This window comes from Nicotiana tabacum, chromosome 24 (genome assembly GCF_000715075.1).
Source record: "Nicotiana tabacum cultivar K326 chromosome 24, ASM71507v2, whole genome shotgun sequence".
In the NCBI taxonomy this organism is placed as follows: Eukaryota; Viridiplantae; Streptophyta; class Magnoliopsida; order Solanales; family Solanaceae; genus Nicotiana; species Nicotiana tabacum.
Window position 1 is genome coordinate 35,420,852 of NC_134103.1, and position 20,595 is coordinate 35,441,446.

Below are 20,595 nucleotides of genomic sequence, written 5' to 3' on the forward strand. Positions count from 1 at the left end.
AAGAAGGGCAAGTTGAGCCCTAGGTATATCGGACCCTTTAAAATTCTTGAAAGGGTGGGTGAAGTAGCCTACAGGCTTACATTACCACCTAGTTTATCAGCGGTTCATCCGGTGTTCCATGTGTCTATGCTCCAGAAATATCATGGTGATCCGTCCCATGTGTTAGATTCCAGCTCAGTCCAATTGGACAAAGATTTGACCTACGAGGAGGAGCCGGTGGCTATTCTAGCCCGGCAGGTCCGACAGTTGAGGTCTAAGAGTTATCCTTCAGTTCGAGTGCAATGGAGAGGTCAGCCGATAGAGGCATCTACCTGGGAGTCTGAGTCGGACATGCGGAGTAAATATCCACACCTTTTCTCCAGCTCAGGTACTTTTTCTAACTCCGTTCGAGGACGAACGTTTGTTTTAGAGGTGGAGAATGTGATGACCCAAAATGTCATCTTTAAATTTAATAAGTAATTCTGTATTCTAAGACCTCAAAAAGAACAATTTATCATTCCTTGACTTGCGTGCGTAGTCCGTACAATTTTCTAGAAAGTTTTTATGTGGAAATGGATTAAATTGTGCAATAGAGCTTTAAAACTCAACTAAGTTGACTTTGGTCAACATTTTGAGCAAACGGACCTGGATCAGTATTTTGACAATTTTGGTAGGTCCGTATCGTGATTTGGGACTTGGGCGTATGCCCGGAATTAAATTCCGAGGTCCCTAGCCCGAGATATGAAATTTTGATAAAAAAATTAAAAGGTTGAAAGCTTAATGATTTCTAAAATATTACTGATGTTGGATTTATTGACCTCGGGTCCATATTTTAGTTTCGGAGCCCGGTATAGGTCCACTATAATATTTATGACTTGTTTGCCAAATTTGGTGAGAATCGGAGTTGATTTGACATGATTCGGACGTCCGGTTGTAAAAATATAAGTTTTAAAGTTTTCTTGAAAACTTCCTTTGATTTGGTGTCCGATTCGTAGTTCTAGGTGTTATTTTGGTGATTTGATCGTGCGAGCAAGTTCGTATGATATTTTAGGACTTGTGTGCATATTTGGTTTGGAGCCCCGAGGGCTCGGGTGAGTTTCAGATAGGATATGGATGATTTTGAACTTAGAAAAATCTCATTTTCTGCAACTTCAGGCTTCTGGTATTTCCTTCATCGCGTTCGCGAATGTACTCTCGCGAACGTGAAGAGCAAACTAGGCTGGCTGAATTTTCTTCTTCGCGAACGTGAAGTTATGGGGACTCACCCTTCGCGAACGCGACCAACTCAACGCGAACGCGAAGCTTTAGAGGCCTGCGGGAGGGGTTTGTTGTCCTTCTACGCGAACGCGAGCACTGGCACGCGAATGCGAAGGCGAGGGGGGGAAAAAGCCTTCGCGAACGTGAAGGAGGACTCGCGAACGCGAAAGCCACAGGTTGCTATTCATCGCGAACGCGACAGGCCCTTCGCAAACGCGAAGAAGGCCTGACGCCTGTGACTTAAAACAGAACCAAAACGGGATTTTTTTTATTTTTCACAAACCCTCAATTAGAACTCAGTTTAGGAGCGATTTCAAAGGAGTTTTTCACGATTTCAAACTGGGTAAGTGTTCTTCATCATATAGTGATTGTATTTCATAAATCTAAATCTATATTCATCATTTATTTTGGATTTAGATGGAAGAAATTGAAATTTTTATAAAATCTTCCAATAACAAAAATTTAAGATTTGAAGGTCTATTTGATATCGGAATTGGATAATTTTTGTATGGTTGGACTCGTCTCGGAATGAGTGTTCGAATTTCGTAAGTTTTTTTTTGAGATTTGAGACGTGGCTCTCACTGCTGAATATTTTAATGAATTTTAGATTTTATCCGGAAAATTAGTAAATTCATATGAAATTAATTCCTATGATTCGTATTTAGTATATTGAATTGTTTGTGAATAGATTTGAAGCTTTCAGAGACAGATTTAAAAGAAAAAGTGTTGCTTGAGTAATTGATTGGAATTTGCAAAGCGAGGTAAGTGTCGTGGTTAACCTTGACTTGAGGGAATAGAACTCTAAAATTATTTGTTATGTGAAATGCATGTTAACGACGTATAGGCGAGGTGACGAGTGTCTATACGTCGTCAAATTAATTGTTTGCGTATTTACTTGAAAAATCATAAATAGTTTTAAATTATAAATTAATTGTTATAATAATTGTTTCTCTCCTATTCTTTGTCAAATATTAATTCTTGAATTCCTGCATTAATTGTTACATGCTATTTGAATTATGTGCCTTAATTGTTATTTGACATTTAGCATATTAAATATTAAACTGCATATTTTCTCTCTAATTTTTATAATATTTTGCTATTTGCCTTTGTTTGTTTCGTAATTAAATCATAATTATTGTATGCTTGTTGTCTTATAATTTTATATTAATTATTATATTTATTGTGGAAATTCGTCTAATAAGAATTGGTAAATGAATATGTTGGAGGAGCGGGTTGCACGCCGCAACATATTTAATTATAATAAATATATTGGAGGATCGGGTTGCACGCCGCAACAAACTTTTTAAAAGTCCATATTGGAGGATCGGGTTGCACGCTGCAACAGACTTATTAAAAGTCCATATTGGAGGATCGGGTTGCACGCCGCAACATACTTGATTAAAATGAATATATTGGAGGAGCGGGTTGCACGCCGCAACAGAACTGAATGTGAATATACTGTGAGAGCGGGTTGCACGCTGCAACAGAATTAAATGTGAATATATTGTGAGAGCGGGTTGCACGCTGCAACAGAATTGATAGAAATGATAATTGGTTATGACTGCTGAGTTAGCTTCAATTATTATAAACAAATTACCTGATTTATTTCTACTATTGTTGTTGTTACTAATATTGCGTACAGGTAATGTAAGTGACCCGCCTTAGCCTCGTCACTACTTCGTCGAGGTTAGGCTCAGCACTTACCAGTACATGGGGTCGGTTGTACTGATACTACACTCTGCACTTCTTGTGCAGATTTTGGAGTTGGTCCCAGTAGCGTACCATAGACTTGCTCGGATTTCAGCTACTCAGAAGAGACTTGAGGTATAACTGCACGACGTTCGCAGTTCTGAAGTCCCCATCTACTTTACTTTAGTTGTGTGTTTGTTTTCAGACAACTTTATTTTATTCAGACCTTTATTTGTATTTATTCTAGAAGCTCGTGCACTTGTGACACCAATTCTGGGATAGAATTTAGACACTGTTGTCTTTATGGATTAATCAATATATTTCAGACCTTACTTCCGCGTTAATTTATTTGTTATTAATAAATTTAAAGATTGTTTAAAAAAATTGGTTACTATCATTCTAACGTTGGTTTGCCTAGCAAGTGAAATGTTAGGCGCCATCACGGTTCGAAGGTGGAAATTTCGGGTCGTGACACTTCAAATGCATTAAAAGAACTGCTACCATCTTCACTTTGTTGTGTTTCAATATTTTCCATTTCAGCCTATAATGTAAATTCTTAAAAAGAGAATTCTGATAAATAAAAATTCAGTAAGAACAAATAGTTTATCTCAATAAAAAAGCAATTAGATAGAATTCGCACAATTTTACTAGTTGTATCTTCATCAGAATCCTTGTTTGATCTTCCGGGTTTTCTTTTTCTTGTAGCCACAAAGAATTCTCGAAGTGATAAAGGGTTGAAAGTGTTCTTCTCTTTTTCCTAGATACATTAAGAGTGGGTATCAAAAATATTCTTAAAAATGACAATATGATCATATTTACTGATAAATAAGAGCACACACCAATTCATTGCGGACTATAGCAGAGCTTGTTTTGCCAACGGTGTGTGGATTCTTTAATTATTTTCGATTCTCAATATTGGTCTTGGACATTCTCTGCAAATAAATAATTCAACAAGACCAGACAAAGAGGTGTTCGGTTCAGTTGTACCATTTTGTTTCTTGTTTCTAGTGTTGCAAGTAGTAAAACTTACCTGGACTTTTTCAGAGTTTCAATATTTGAGGAGATCCTTAAATTGATATGCTGAAATATATTCAGGCATTTTTTGCATTCGAATTTCATCATTCGCATAGGCGTCAAAGTGGTGTTTTTTCAAATTACTCTTGTGTCTTTTCCAAGCAGCTTGAATTGCATCCAAAGCCCATTTATTTTTCTGGTCAGCGATAACTTTTTTTTTTGTATGCCAAAAAGGCAAGTGTTCCAGCATTAATGCATGTAGAGTTTTTTATTTTTTTCTTTTGTTTCGGACGCTATTCTTGTCTCATGACTATAAAACTCTGTCAAGATGATAAAACATAAAACAATAAGAGCCAAAATCAGTATATAAGAAAGCGATCCTAAAGCACTGTTCCAATCTACCAACAAATTTAAAGACCTCAATATTCTTTCTCTCGATAGCTAAATTGTAGCAGCACTATGAGGACAAGTAGGAATATAACTACTTATTTTTCAAATGCATATCACACTCATCAGACTTTAAATCAAGATTGACGTGAAAAAACATACTTGATTTACGATCCATAATTACATAACAGTCAAAGAAAATAAAATTCAAATACAATTACAGCATAGTCAAAGAAGCATTATCAAATAACATTCTTTTCCATTTTCTCTAAAAGTGATGGTACAAAAAAGAAAAGAATAAAATGTAAAAAAGAACTATTCTGAAGTTTTCATATTTGTATATTTAAAAGAAGTTCAGAAGCACCTTCTTCAATCATCAACATCCATACAATCCCTCAGTATCATCAATATCATCCTCCTCTTTCTGATATTTCTCTATTTGTATCTTGTGAAAGTTCTGCATGAGATGTCATATCAATGATATCACTAGGTACATCTTCTCTGGACCATATAAAATCAACATCGGGTAATCTAATTGACGAACCAATGTTATCATCAAGATCCCTCCAAAATGTGTCTGCAATATTATCACAATTTTCCTCCTCCAAATCATACAAGTCAATATGGACTTTGTTTCTTGGGTAATAAACATCTTTCTCGATTGGATCCTCCACATAAAAAACTTGATGCACTTGAGATGCTAATACAAAAGGGTCATCGGCACTACATAATCCGTTGAAGTATACCCGAGTCAAGCCATATTCATCTATTTCATTATGAAACCAATCACATCTAAATATTATAACACTAAAACAACCCCAATAATCAATCTCAATAATATTCTTAATAGATTCATAATAGATAACCTCTCCATCGATAGGATTTGCGTCTCTAGCACTAGCAAAACTATCAGTTGTTGCTGACATAGTCACTCCATTATTCTGAGTCTTCACTCAGCTATCTTGTTCCATCGTATGAAATCGGTATCCATTGATGAAATATCCAGTATATCTTTTTGCAACTATATTTGGCCCTTTGGCTAGCCATTGTAAATGATTTGGCACTTCAAAAGTTTTAACTTTCTCTTAGAACCAGTTGCCGAATTCCAGACTATGATTGCATGCTCTAATCCATGCATTTGATCTAGTATGATTATCAATTAAACTCGTATGTTCCCTACAAACATGTATATTTCAAATTCATTTATTAGGCCTTTATGAATAAAGTATAAAATATCATATCGTATAAATAAATTAATAAAGTTTATATTAAAAATGACAATTATCTTAATGGATAAATATCTCAATTTGTTCATCTCCAGTATTGAACAGAACATATCGATGTGCTTCAAAACATAATTGTAAATCTGTGGTAAATGTCTTGCCTTTCCTTTTCTTCGTACTTCTAACTGGATGGCCTATCTTAGGGAATATAGGTGACAAATCATCTCCCTCTGTTTCAGCCCCTGCGTCATCTTTTGTTTGGTACCTACTAAATCTTGGTTTCACCTCATCATGTAGGTATCTCGAACAAAAGATCAAGCACTCTTCGGTCAAAAAAAATTTTGAGTCCCGCAAAATTTATGTTTCAAGAAACCGACCAACTTTGGTCGGTTTTTAATTAAAATAAATAAAAATTAATATTAAAAAAACTAACCAAAATTGGTCGGTTAATTCGGCGGGTCATTTAAAAAAATCGACCAACTTTGGTCGGTAATTTTACTTTTTAATAAAACCGACCAACTTTGGTCGGTTATTTTCGTGTAAAAATATAATTAAAGAGTATAAATTAAATAAAAGACAGTCTTAAAATAAAATGTACCAATGGTCTAGTGGTAGAATAGTATCCTGCCACAGTACAGACCCCGGTTCGATTCCCAGATGGTGAATCTTTTTATTACATAATTAAAATACCGACCAACTTTGATCGGAAAAAACTGACCAACTTTGGTCGATTTTTTTTTGCAATAATGTTTTTTTGAATTTAATTGACCGACCAAAGTTGGTCGGTAATTTCTGACCAACTTTGGTCGGTATTCCTTTCCGACCATAAAAATACCGTCCACACGTAAATGGTCGCGTTTTGGTCGGTTTTTAGCCATTACCGACCAACGTTGGTCGGTTTTTTTGGTCGATTTTTACCGGATTTCTAGTAGTGAATAGAGGCACGAAATGATGTATTCCTCATTAGAATCGCCATCCCTTTATTAGGGCTATTGGAATCGCTGTCAAAGCCTCATGGCAATGTGAAACTGTCACAACCCAAAATCCATCTAGCCGTGATGGCACCTAACCGCACCCGCTAGGTAAGCCCCATAACAATAATTCGATTTAATTAATATTTAACTTACTCTAATTCACTCTCCAAGGACTGGTAGTACAAATCATGAGCTTCTAAAATTAGAAATTACAAAGTTGGTATGAAATATATACATCATCTGTTCGAAATGTACATAAATATATTTTTTATAAATCTAAGGGTACCATAAACAAGAGGCATCTACAACAAGAACGCAAGTACGTCTTCAAATTCAGCTCCCGTCGATCACGGCAACATCAACATCCAATATCTGCATGCAAGGTGAAGAAGTGTAGTATGAGTACAGCCGACCCCATGTACTTAATAAGTAACAAACCTAACCTTAGGTTGAAAGTAGCGACGAGCTTGTACCAAGGCCGGGTCCACCACCAATAACCAACAACAGTTCATAACAACATAAAGCAAGTAACAAAGAAGTAATTCAGAGATAAAATGCTCAGCTTTAATCATGATTTCTGAAAATAATTTTGCCTTTCCAGTGTGTCAGTAAAAGTCCAAATTGTTTACCAAAAATATAAGTAAGTTTGAAAATAGTAATTTTTCCCAAAAATTCTTTCCACAATAATAAGATGTTTTATTTTCTTTCTAGATAACCAGTGGAAAATGCATCACTATAACAATATGCCAAAATGTGTGAGAAGTCATGACTGATGTGATACCGTACAACATGAGTAAAATGCATCTCCATGCATGTATATCAAATGTACATGTCAATGCGATGCAACTCAATGATAAAATCATATGCATACTCTCAGAGTATTATTTCACTCAGTCCTCCTAGTCACTCAATCCGCCAGCCAATCAGACCGCACAGTCACTCAGTCCTCACAGTCACTCAGACCTCCCAATCGCTCGGCACTCAGCACTAGCACTCAGTAAGTACCTGCGCTCATTGGGAGTTTGTACAGACTCTGGAGGGGCTCCTTCAGCCCAAGCACTATAATCTGCACAGACAGCTCACGTGTTATTGTATTAATATCTAGATCCGCACGAACAACTCACATGCTATAATAAACCAATCTGGCCTGCTGCGGCGTGTAGCCCGATCCCATAATAATAAAGTATATAAAGCCAATATGGCCTGTTGCGGCATGCAGTCCGATCCCATAATTATCCTCACAATCAGGCCCTCGGCCTCACTCAGTCATCAATCTCTCCAGTCTCCCGGGCTCACAATGTTATGAAACTAGCCCAAAATGATGATATGATGAATCAATAAATAGCAACAGAGACTGAGAGATAATATGAAATGAATGAACATGACTGAGTATGAAATTTCATTTTAAACAAATAATTCAACAGCAATATGACCTATGTGGGTCTCAATAATACTGGCACATAGCCTCAACATGATTTTTAATATGATTCTCAGCTCAATTTCTTTAACACACAAAACTGCATGAAAAATGCCAAGATTATTTGATTACAAAATTCCACGGAATAATTACGTCACAATTTTTATGGTGCACGCCCACACGCCCGTCACCTAGCATGTGCTTCACCTCCAAATAATTCACATAATACGTATATTTAGGGTTCATACCCTCAGCTCCAAGAATAGAAGAGTTACTTAACTCGAACAAGATGAATCTAAAGTCGAGTAAGCTAAATAATGCTCCAGAAATCCCATTCTACACGTATTAACTTTTGAACGGCTCGAATCTAGCCACCATTAATTCGATTCAGTCAATACCAATTATTGTAATTAATTCCATAAAGAAATACTAATTTTCCAATAAAAATTCGAAATTAACTCAACCCGACAAAAGTTACAAAATATGAATGCGCATTCAACTACGAGTCCAACCATACAAAATTTACTCAAATACGACATCAACCCGACCCTCAAATCTTCAAATTAAACCAAGAGGGTTTTCACAATTTTTCAACTAAATTCACCAATTAAATATTAAAAACAACCATGGATTCGGGTGATTTGACCAATATTAAGTTAAGAACACTTACCCCATTGTTTTCCTTGAAACTCTCCCAAATATCGCCTCTTCTCGAGCCCCAAATCGGTAAAAATGGAAAATGGGACGAAGTTCCATTTTCAGAACTTAAACTCTCTACCCAGTCATTTGTTCTTCGCGATCGCGGACAATCTCACGCAATCGTGAAGTACAGTTTGCCCCTGACCAGTTTTAACCTTACGCGATCGCGGACCTGACCACGCGATCGCGATGCACAACTTTACAGACCTACGTGATCGCGAACTCGTCCATGCGATCGCGAAGCACAAATGCATGACCCCCACTTCTGCTCCATTTCCTCTACGCGAACGTGGCCTTAGCCATGCGTTCGCGAATCACAAAATCCCACAGCTATGCGATCGCATCCCTCTTCATGCTATCGCATAGAACAAAACTCAACAGCCCCCAATTAACCCTACGTGATCGCGGATATACCCATGCGATCGTATAAAACAAAACCTTCACTATCTTGCTAAGCCTACGCGATCGCGGACAAGTTCATGTAATCGCGTATAAGGAAACCAGATACAGACACCAGAAAATTCCAGCAAAATTCCAAGTCCAATAATTGATCAGTTAGCCATCTGAAACTCACCTGAGGCCCCCGGGACCTCAACCAAATACACCAACAAGTCCTAAAATATCATAGGAACTTAGTCGAAGCCTCAAATCACATCAAATAACATTAAAAACACAAATTGCACCTCAAATCAAAATCTATGAACTTTGAACTTTCAAATTCTATAACTTGTGCCGAAATACATCATATCAATCCAGAATGACTTTAAAGTTTGCACACAAGTCATAAATGATATGACGAAGCTATTTCAATTTTCAGAATCGGATTCCGACCCCGATATCAAAAAGTCAACTCCTCGGTCAAACTTTCCAAAAATTTAACTTTCGCCATTTCAAGCCTAATTCCACTGCGAGATTCCAAATAATTTTCTGGACACGCTCCTAAGCCCAAAATCACCACACGGAGCTATTGGAATCATCAAAACTCCATTCCGGGGTCGTTTACACATAAGTTGACATCTTATCACTATTTTAACTTAAGCTTTAAATCTTGAACTAAGTGTTCCAAATCATTCCAAAACCTCACTGGACCCGAACCAATTAACCCGGTAAGTCATAAAACAATTGTAAAGCATAAATTGAGCAGTAAATGGGGAAACGAAGTTGTAATACTCAAAATGACCGGCCGGGTCATTACATTCTCCCCCACTTAAACATATGTTCGTCCTCGAACGTGCCAAGAGTTATTTCCAAGCCATCACATCACTATTCTATCTACCACACACATACCCGGGGGTGATCCCACATCACCCTGTTCTGTGTAAATTGTATAGGCCTGGAAACACAACATAATTAAAAAAATTATTACTTCAACCTTAGCCCATAAACCTTGGAGTTCAATTTCTAACATTCAGAATTTCTTTTCAAAACCTGAATCTCGCATCAACATGTTGTATGAGTCTGAATAAGTTGTATCAAGCCATAACCATAGCCCCAGATATAATCACTTAACATACTACACAACTCGCATGCTCGCAGCACCATTTCCGATCACATTAACTACTCCAAAGTAACCCGGTAATAGTATTAAACCCCATATCAAACAAAACCTCATTCTAGAAATTTCGCACACTGCTGATAATGAAAGAAACACGCGAAATCTCATAACATCTTATCAGATCGACAAGACATGGAGCTCTCTCGCCCCAACCAGAACCATAATCACTTGCTAAGCCGACTTTCAATATCATCCTTCCGAATATACTGTAATCAAACATGATAGTACCCATTCTAGGTCCAATGACCTTACATTATTAAATGTAACTATCCCACGGACATGCCACATCAATATAACTCCAGTCATATCTGCGCAATTAGTGTACCCAAATATGGGAGATGTCTCAAGAAAGAGAATCGTATTGCAAGTTCAACAAGCACCACCACAACCACAATGTTACAACCAACTCCTCAAATTTCTTGAAGAGGATAACCATAGGCGCATGTGCACAATTGTAAAGGAAGGAAATTAATGAATTAGATAAATTATCATAGAAATAAAATTCTCACACACGGCACGGACAACTCACGTGCCAATAATATGAATCGCCTGGCATGGTCACAGGCCTCCAGTCCCCGCATATCATACAGGAGTAATTAAACAAGTACAATTGTATATGATAATGAAATAAGATTCCCATGCTCCTGGACTAGTATAAATAACACGTCATAGTATAAGCATGTGCAAAGTCTGCTATCACACTTCAAATCGGCAATTTAACGCAGAAATAGTAACTACTCCGTTTATTCAGGGAATTAACCTCTTTGTAACCTCAAGTGTAGCCCAGATAGTTCTCAACAAAGGTAAGAACACGAGAAACTTTATAACTTTACGCTTAACAGTCAACTCTAGGCATATCATAGCCTAAGCATTCTTTCGAGTATAAATACCTGCCCCAATGCCCGCACATTGGCTCAAACCTCACATATATGCACACTTATAGCACGTAGCTATCACAAATAATTAACGCAACTAGTGCCTCCACTGAGTTAAAATAAAATACTCACCTCAAATAGGCCGCAACCAGAAACAATATATTTCTGAGAACTCCCAGTCTCCAAATTCATCGAACACATGAATCACCGTAACTGATCCCAACTCCAGCACTAAAATGACTAACACATCTTCTATTCACGATAATCCTATGAGGAATACTTTCATAATTCTTCCGTGCCGCATAGCAATAATTTGAATATCAACAGTCTATCAACCAGGTGAGTATTGAAATACCGATGAACATCCGTAAGTCAAAACACAGCGCGCCTTCTAAAATGCACACCCTTCTCAGGAATTATCGAGCAGTTATAACATTCATCAAAATATCTGAAACTGACCATGCTGTCCAACATTCGTTACCTTCTCTTCAAGACTGAACTGCCACCTTGTACATGTAAATCCTAATCCCGCACAACACACCACATCTATTATGCCATCATGTGACAAGCACAAGAATCCCATTATCAACTCTGAGTCACCAGCAAATTACATACCCGGTTAGTTAGAAACCTTCCTCTTGCTTCCTACCAGGAGGAAATCACAATACATAACAAGTTTCCCACACTAGTAGAAAATATCCGGTTCAAACTATGGTAGAAACCATCAAGAACACTTTGAAATCCATCTGCACATAACCAAGCTATTAGAACTAAATTCCTCTAACTCGACCGAACCACTTAGGTCATCAAAACCCAAGAATATTTTCACCAAAATATCTATAGAGTCTCACCACATCATAATTACCCCTATAAATACCACAACTTAAATACCCACTCTGAAAATACCTTATTTGAGTCTAAGGCCGTTTCATTTACCTTCTTGATACCAAAATATAAACTGCATAATGATATACAAAAATGCCACAAGTCTCGACACCATCCAACTTAAATCTCAGATTTTAGACATAAACAAATCCGCCAAAAATTCTCAATTGTTACATATTAATCTCGAATCCATTAGAACTATCTCGAGAGCCACCCCCTTGTTTAAATCCACATTACACCACCCAAATGGGCCAAAAGACACGTGCCCCATTAGCACAACAATACACAAAGAAGTAACTCTACTTTAATACCACCTATCAAATTCATACTCCGTGAGCACTACATCATTCACAAATAACAACTCACTCATCCCACGATATTCATATACTCATAAAGCGAAATATAACCTGTATCCATAAATTTTCTTACTCGAGTTATTCTCGAACTCCACCTCTGCAAGTCATCACTGATTCCCAAGTATACTTCAGACCAAAATAAAAAATTTGACACATAACCATGAATTGAATTGTCAATAGCAGGCTCCCCCACTTGGCTCAAAGCCATCAATTAAAACACTCGATAATTCGCAGTACCATACTCTATTACTGCCTTAATACAGCAGTCAGTTCAACGAAAATTCTTCTCAGGCCCATGCAACACCAACCATAAAATACCTCAATCATCCGCTAATCTCGCATCCATTCTCTTAACACTCAAGTCAACTTTCTCAACCAGATTCAAATTCAAGTCTCAACACAGACGCCCCGCTGGCAGAAAAGAAACTCTCTATTCACATCATAAGGAACACACCTACGTAGATTACTCTGCAGGAGATAACCCACCTGATTAGTCTCAAATTGGCATCTTGTTATACCCTTTCCCAACTACAATTACTATGAAATCACTTAATCTTTCTGAGTCCAAACTCATTAACCAGACACAAGAATTTAATTTGCCCCAAAATTTAACAACGTGAAAGATCTTTCAAAACTTTCACACTCGAGACTGTACGTCACATCAAAATGAAAATCAAGCACCCAATGGCCTTCCTTTATACTTCAAGGAAATACTTCTCACCACATTCACATCGTCTTAACACATCCCGCAGTTACATCATACTCATCAGAAAGCCATTTCACCACTCATCGAGCTACGAATTCCACTCGTAAGGACATTACCAGACATATGAGTCTAAATGTATAAGTTACAACTGAAATTACCGAGCTTAAGCTGCGGTTCAACCATGGCCTCAAGTCCTCCAGACTGGCCCATCACCAAAACACAGAATACACATCTCGCACATTATCCCTAAAATCACAAACCGGCGATTAACAGCTGATACCGAGCGCTCACATGCGCACACGAATGCGTGGAAGTAATTCAAAGAGTTATATTTCAAGCTGAATCAATTCCGCACAATAAGGAAAAAAAGATGGAAAATTATCCTAAATGCCCTGTAGCCTCTCGAAGATAAGTATGGACGTCATCATACCGATCCGCAAGACTCTACTAGACACTTGTTCATGACTCATAGAACCTATGAACCTAGGACTCTGATACCACCTTATCACGACCCAAAATCCATCTAGCTGTGATGGCACCTAACCTCACCCGCTAGGTAAGCCCAATAACAATAGTCCGATTCAATTAATATTTAACTGACTCTAATTCACTCCCCAAGGACTGGTAGTACAAATCATGAGCTTCTAAAATTAGAAATTACAGAGCTGGTATGAAATAAATATATCATCTGTTCGAAATTTACATAAACAGATTTTTTATAAATCTAAGGCTACCATGAATAAGAGACAGCTACAATCAGAACGCAGGTACGTCTTCAAATCCAGCTCCCGTCGATCACAACAACATCAACATCCAATAACTGCAAGCAAGGTGCAAAAGTGTAGTATGAGTATAACCGACCTCATGTACTCAATAAGTAACAAACCTAACCTTAGGTTGAAAGTAGTGACGAGCTTGTACCAAGGTCGGGTCCACCACCAATAACCAACAATGGTTCATAACAACATAAACCAAGTAACAAAGAAGTAACTCAGAGATAAAATGCTCAGCTTAATCATGATTTCTGAAAATAATTTTGTCTTTCCAGTATGTCAGTAAAAATCCAAATTGTTTACCAAAAATATAACTAAGTTTGAAAACAGTAATTTTTCCCAAAAATCCTTTCAACAATGATAGGATGTTTTATTTTTTTTCCAGATAACCAGTAAAAAATGCATCACTATGCCCATATGCCAATATGTGTGAGAAGTCATGAATGACGTGATACCGTACAGTATGAGAAAAATACATCTTTATGCCTGTATATCAAATATGCATGTGAATGCGATGCAACTGAGTGATAAAATCATATGCATACTCTCAGAGTATCATTTCACTCAGTCCTCCCAGTAACTCAGTACTCACAGTCACTCAGTTCTCCCAATCGCTCGGCACTCGGCATTCGGCACTCGTACTCAGTAGGTACCTGCGCTCACTGGGTGTGTGTACAGACTCAAGAGGGGCTCCTTCAGCCCAAGTGCTATAATCTACACACACAACGCACGTGCTGTACAGATAACTCACGTGATATAGTATCAATATTTGGATATGTACGGACAACTCACATGCTATAATAAGCCAATCTGACCTGCTGTGGCGTGCAGCCCAATCCCATAATAATAAAGTATATAAAGCCAATATGGCCTGCTGCGGCGTGTAGCCCGATCCAATAATTATCCTCACAATCAGGCCATCGGCCTCACTCAATCATCAATCTATCCAGTCTCTCGGGCTCATAATATCATAAAACTAGCCCAAAATGATGATATGATGAATCAATAAATAACAACAGAGACTGAGAGATGATATAAAATGAATGAACATGACTGAGTATGAAATTTTATTTTAAACAAATAATTCAACAATAATATGACCTCTGTGGGTTTCAATAATACTGGCACATAGCCTCAGCATGATTTTTAATATGATTCTAAGCTCAATTTCTTTAACACATAAAACTGCATAGAAAATGCCAAGATTATTTGACTACAAAATTTCACGGAACAATTATGTCATAATTTCTATAGTGCACGCCCACACGCCCGTCACCTAGCATGTGCGTCACCTCCAAACAATTCACATAATACGTATATTCAGGGTTCATATCCTCAGCTCCAAGATTAGAAGAGTTACTTACCTCGAACAAGACGAATCCAATGTCGAGCAAGCTAAACAATGCTCCACAAAATCCCATTCTGCACGTATCAACTTCTGAACGGCTCGAATATAGCCACAATTAATTTGATTCAGTAAATACCAATAATTGTAATTAATTCCATAAGTAAATACTAATTTTTCAATAAAGATCCGAAATTAACTCAAAAATCGCCTGTGAGTCCCACGTCTCGGAACCCGACAAAAGTTACAAAATATGAACGCCCATTCAACCACGAGTCCAACCATATAAATTTTACTCAAATCTGACATCAACTCGACCCTCAAATCTTCAAATTAAACCAAGAGGGTTATCACAATTTTCCAACTAAATTCACCAATTAAATGTTAAAAACAATCATGAATTCGGGTAATTTGACCAATATTGAGTTAAGAACACTTACCCCGTTATTTTTCTTGAAAATCTCCGAAAATCGCCTCTTCTCGAGCTCCAAATCGGTAAAAATAAAAATTCGTCCCATTTTCAGAACTTAAACTCCCTGCCTATGCATTTACTTTGCGCGATCGCGGACATTCTCACGCGATCGCGAAGTAAAGTTTGCCCCCGACCAGTTTTAACCTTATGCGATCGCGAACTTGACCACGCGATCGCGATGCACAACTTCACAGACCTACGCGATCGCGGACTCGTCCACGCGATCGTGAAGCACAAACATGTGACCTTCACTTCTGCTCCATTTCCTCTACGCGAAGGCGGCCGTAGTCACGCGTTCGCGAATCACAAAATCCCAGAGCTACACGATCGCATCCCTCTTCACGCGATCGCATAGAACAAAACTCAACAACCCTCAATTAACCCTACGCGATCGCATAGAACAAAACCTCCACTATCTTGCTAAGCCTAAGCGATCGCGGACAAGTTCATGCGATTGCGTATAAGGAAACCAGATACAGACATCAAAAAATTCCAGCAAAATTTCAAGTCTAAGAATTGATCCGTTAACCGTCCGAAACTCACCCGAGGCCTCCGGGACCTCAACCAAATACACCAACAACTCCTAAAACATCATACGAACTTAGTCGAAGCCTCAAATCACATCAAATAACATCAAAAACACAAATTGCACCTTAAATCAAAATTTATGAACTTTGAACTTTCAAATTCTATAACTTGTGCCGAAATATATCAAATCAATCCGGAATGACTTCAAAGTTTGAACACAAGTTATAAATGACATAACGAAGTTATTCCAATTTTCAGAATCGAATTCCGACCCCGATATCAAAAGGTCAACTCCCCGGTCAAACTTTTCAAAAATTCAACTTTCGCCATTTCAAGCCTAATTCCACTACGGACCTTTAAATAATTTTTCGGACACGCTCCTAAGTCCAAAATTACCATACGGAGCTATTGGAATCATCAAAACTCTATTCCGGGGTCGTTTACACATAAATCGACATCCAGTCACTATTTTAACTTAAGCTTTAAACCTTGGAACTAAGTGTTCCAATTCATTCCAAAACCCCACCGGACCCGAACCAATTAGCCCGGTAAGTCATAAAATAACTGTAAAGCATAAATTGAGCAGTAAATGAGAAAACGAGATTGTAATACTCAAAACGATTGGTCGGGTCGTTACAGAAACCAGTTGCGAAGGTGACTGTAACTAGTAAAGTGGCAGTATTTGAGCTGCCGGCATAATTTTAAAATAACAAAAATCTGGAACTATTGTAGATACATAATTATTTCACCTAAGCTAAAGCTTTATCTACTGTATTCAAAACTATAAAACTTGCAGACTTTTTGACCATCTACTGTATAAACTTTTAAATCATTTTCTTGGTAAAAACTAACATATGTTATCCTATTTGCACATTAATGTGCTGAATGACCTAAAATGGAAAGTCATAACAAAGGTTCCATCAAGTATTTATAGAACAAATCTTTCAAACTAACAGAAGAGTAAACTAGTTAACCTTTTAATAAAGCACTAACAAAATGAATTCACCAACACATGAAATAAAAAAACACAAAGAACAGACAAGCAAATCTAACAACTACTTAAAGCGGGGACCTCCCTGTTAAATTATTTTGAATGAACTAAAATACTTGATACAACTAGATAAATCTTTAATCTGGTGAATGACCGAAAATGGAAAGTCACAACAAAGGTTCCATCAAGTAATTTTAGAACAAATCTTACAACTAACAGAAGAGTAAACTAGTTAACCTTTTAATAAAGCACTAATAAAATGAATTTACCAACACATGAAATAGAAAACACAAAGAACAAACAAGAAAATCTAACAACTACTTAAAGCAGAGACTTCCCTGTTAAATTATTTTGAATGAACTAAAATACTTGATACAACTAGATAAATCTTTATATTATGAGATCTTGGTAGCACTCGCTCACATAACAAGATATAAATACAAAGAAAATAAAAGCATCAAGTCGCTAAATTTGGTAGCTACAAATTATGGGATGAGTTTTACATATTTTTCAATACTTTGGTGGGCTTTTATTTAACTTTCAGGAATAGCACAACTTGTTAGTTCACCATCAATTTATGCCAAGAGAGTTCTCTTTGGTGTCTACTAACAAAAAATAACATCGAACAATGTGACGTCGGCCCAAACTCAATTCTGCTAAATTATACCGCAATCTTTCCAACTACCAGAAAATATTTCAAAAGTAAATTGGAGAAAAGCTATATCTAAATGTAATCTTTTTTGTGAGGCATATATTTTGATGTCAAATTATCAATTGTCAAATACACTTCTTGATTTCTGCAGCATAAACAATTCAACTCTATGTTGCAGTTTCACAACACAAGAAGTTCTCCAGATAAATACTCTTCTTCATACTTGCCTCACTTATTTTGGGTGAAATACACATATATTTTGGGAAAAAATATGCATAAACTTTGAGACTCCATTTCAAAAACCAATTATTGCGCTTTGTCTCATTGTAACAAAGGCAGAGGCTTTTGATTGTAAACTATGGGTATTACACAAGCGAACAAAAAATCACTAATATCAGCACCAGATCCGCTTGCACATTGAAGATGACAAATGTAGAGCAGCTACCCCAATAATTTATTTTCATTTTGTCTTTTACTTGCAAAATAAATAAATTAATAAATAAGTATATAAAATGAATCTTACCTAGTGTAAAGGGAGATGAGACTTCAGATAGCTTCAAACTGGAGAGGCCTCAAAAAGCTCTCTGCCGATGAATGAGAGCAAATAAGTAAGAAGAAAATTAGTTTAGAAGAAAGAGAGAGATAGCGAGAGAAGAACCTCTTAATCTCTTGGTTTCCCGTGAGCCTTTTCTGGTGGTAATCGATCTTTAGTGTCGACGACAGCGTGCTATCTCATTTAGGGCTTGTATCAAACTTTAGGCTTTTTGTTCTTTGTATATGTGTTAGGACTTTTAGTTTTTCTTTTGTTTTTCCTTCAGGCGTTTAGTCTCCCTTCTGTTAAAAAAAGGCGCGATAAAGTTATTAGAGGGAAAATGGGGAGGAAAAGCACAACCGACCCAGTAGCCCTTTGTTTTTCCAGAAACCGTTGCCAAAGATGCATCTGTTGCAACGGTTCAGGACACCGTCACGATACATCAATCTACAGCGACGGTTTAATCCCTAATGCAACGACTTATTATACTACCTATCTCAGTAGGTCTGAGAGGAACATGCGACAGTTGTAACTGTTGCCATAGATATTTTATTGCAACGTTTACACAACCGTTGCTAAATAACTGTTGCGATAGATCTATTTTCTAGTAGTGTAATTAAATGAGCTCAATTTTGAAATATAACTTTTAAATTTTTATAAAGAATAAACCACAACCATCAATTTGTCAAAACAACAAACAAGCTAACAAACCCATTTTGCAATTAAGAGGAGAAAAAAGAAGAAACCCTAAGTAGACTTGCTCACAAATACCATGTAAATTTACCATCACCGTTGTTTAAGAAGAAGAGGAGGAAGAAGAAGAGGAGGAGGAAGAAGAAGAAGAAGAAGAAGGAGAGGTCTAAAGTTGTGTGTACTTTGAGTACTATATAAACTTTTTCAAAAAAGTAAATACAAATTAAATAAGAACGATCAAATAAGCCGCCCTGTAAAACTTTTACCGGGTACGTATATATTACGTATTCGCTTAGAAAAATAAAAATTTCAAGAAACCAACGATTTGAACACCATGCATTTCTCCTACATGCCAAACATAAAATTTCAAGAATCCAAGTTCTATTGACAGCTGATCAACTAGCGCCATTAAATATCAAAAAGAAAAATGTCAACTGTCAAGAAAAGTCAAAATAATGTAGAGAGTAAACAACAGTTTCTAACAATCATAATTAATGAGGTACATATAATTAAGATCAAAACTTTTATAGAGTTTTAGGAAGCTATTTCCAGTACATGAATAACTCTGGAAAACAATAGTAAAAGCAAAGTGAGGCCACTGGCCATGGAGACACAAATGCAAGGACACATAAAACATCGAGATACAAAAATTAAAATAGGAAAATTTTCACTATGGGTGTACATAAGTCGGGTTGGTTCTGATTTTTCAATTATCATGGTGTCGGATTTTTAAATTTATAAACCAAACCAAACAAACAAAGTCGGATTTTTCAATCTCGGTTTTTCTCGGATTTTTTTCCGGTAAAGTCTTCGTAGCATAAAATATGTAACTTGTGCCCCAAATATTTCTTAAGTCCTAGCAAAATACAACTATATAATGTATTTTTCAAGAAACTAACACAATAATATGAGATAAGTCATAGCATTATACTAAAATATTCAATAACAAAGATAAAATAATAAAATTACATAAAACAAATATTGCTAATTAATAAGCCATAATAAAAATTAACATAATCTAAAAATACTATATACGTCATGCTAAAATAAGTATAGCTAACAAGTACTAATATTAATTACATAACTAAGCACTAAAGAAAAAGATACACTATGATATGCATTTTCATTATAAACCAATGTAAAACTAAAATAATTATTCAACAATATCGTTATTCCTAGTATTGAATTGAATTTCTTTTGTTAGCATTAGTATTGATTTGAACTTTGTTTGAGTTACTATATTTATGGGCTTTAAAATTTATTTACCATTCAAGAATGTTAAGTATAAACTTGAAATAATATGTTAAAAGATAAAACTGTGAAAAAGTTTAAGAAATATTTATAAATTACATTACAATAAATATTTATATGTATAAAATATTTTTAAAAATTATATAAATGTACTATCGGGTTGGTTTGATTTCGGTTTGACTTTTTTTAGTTTAAACCAAACCAAACCAATTATGGTCGGGTTTTATTTTCCAATACCAAACTACATCGGATTTTTTTTTTTTCGATTTGACTCGAATTATCGGTTTAGTGCGGTTCATCAGTTTTCTTTGTACACCTCTTATTTCTACCATGCAAGACCTG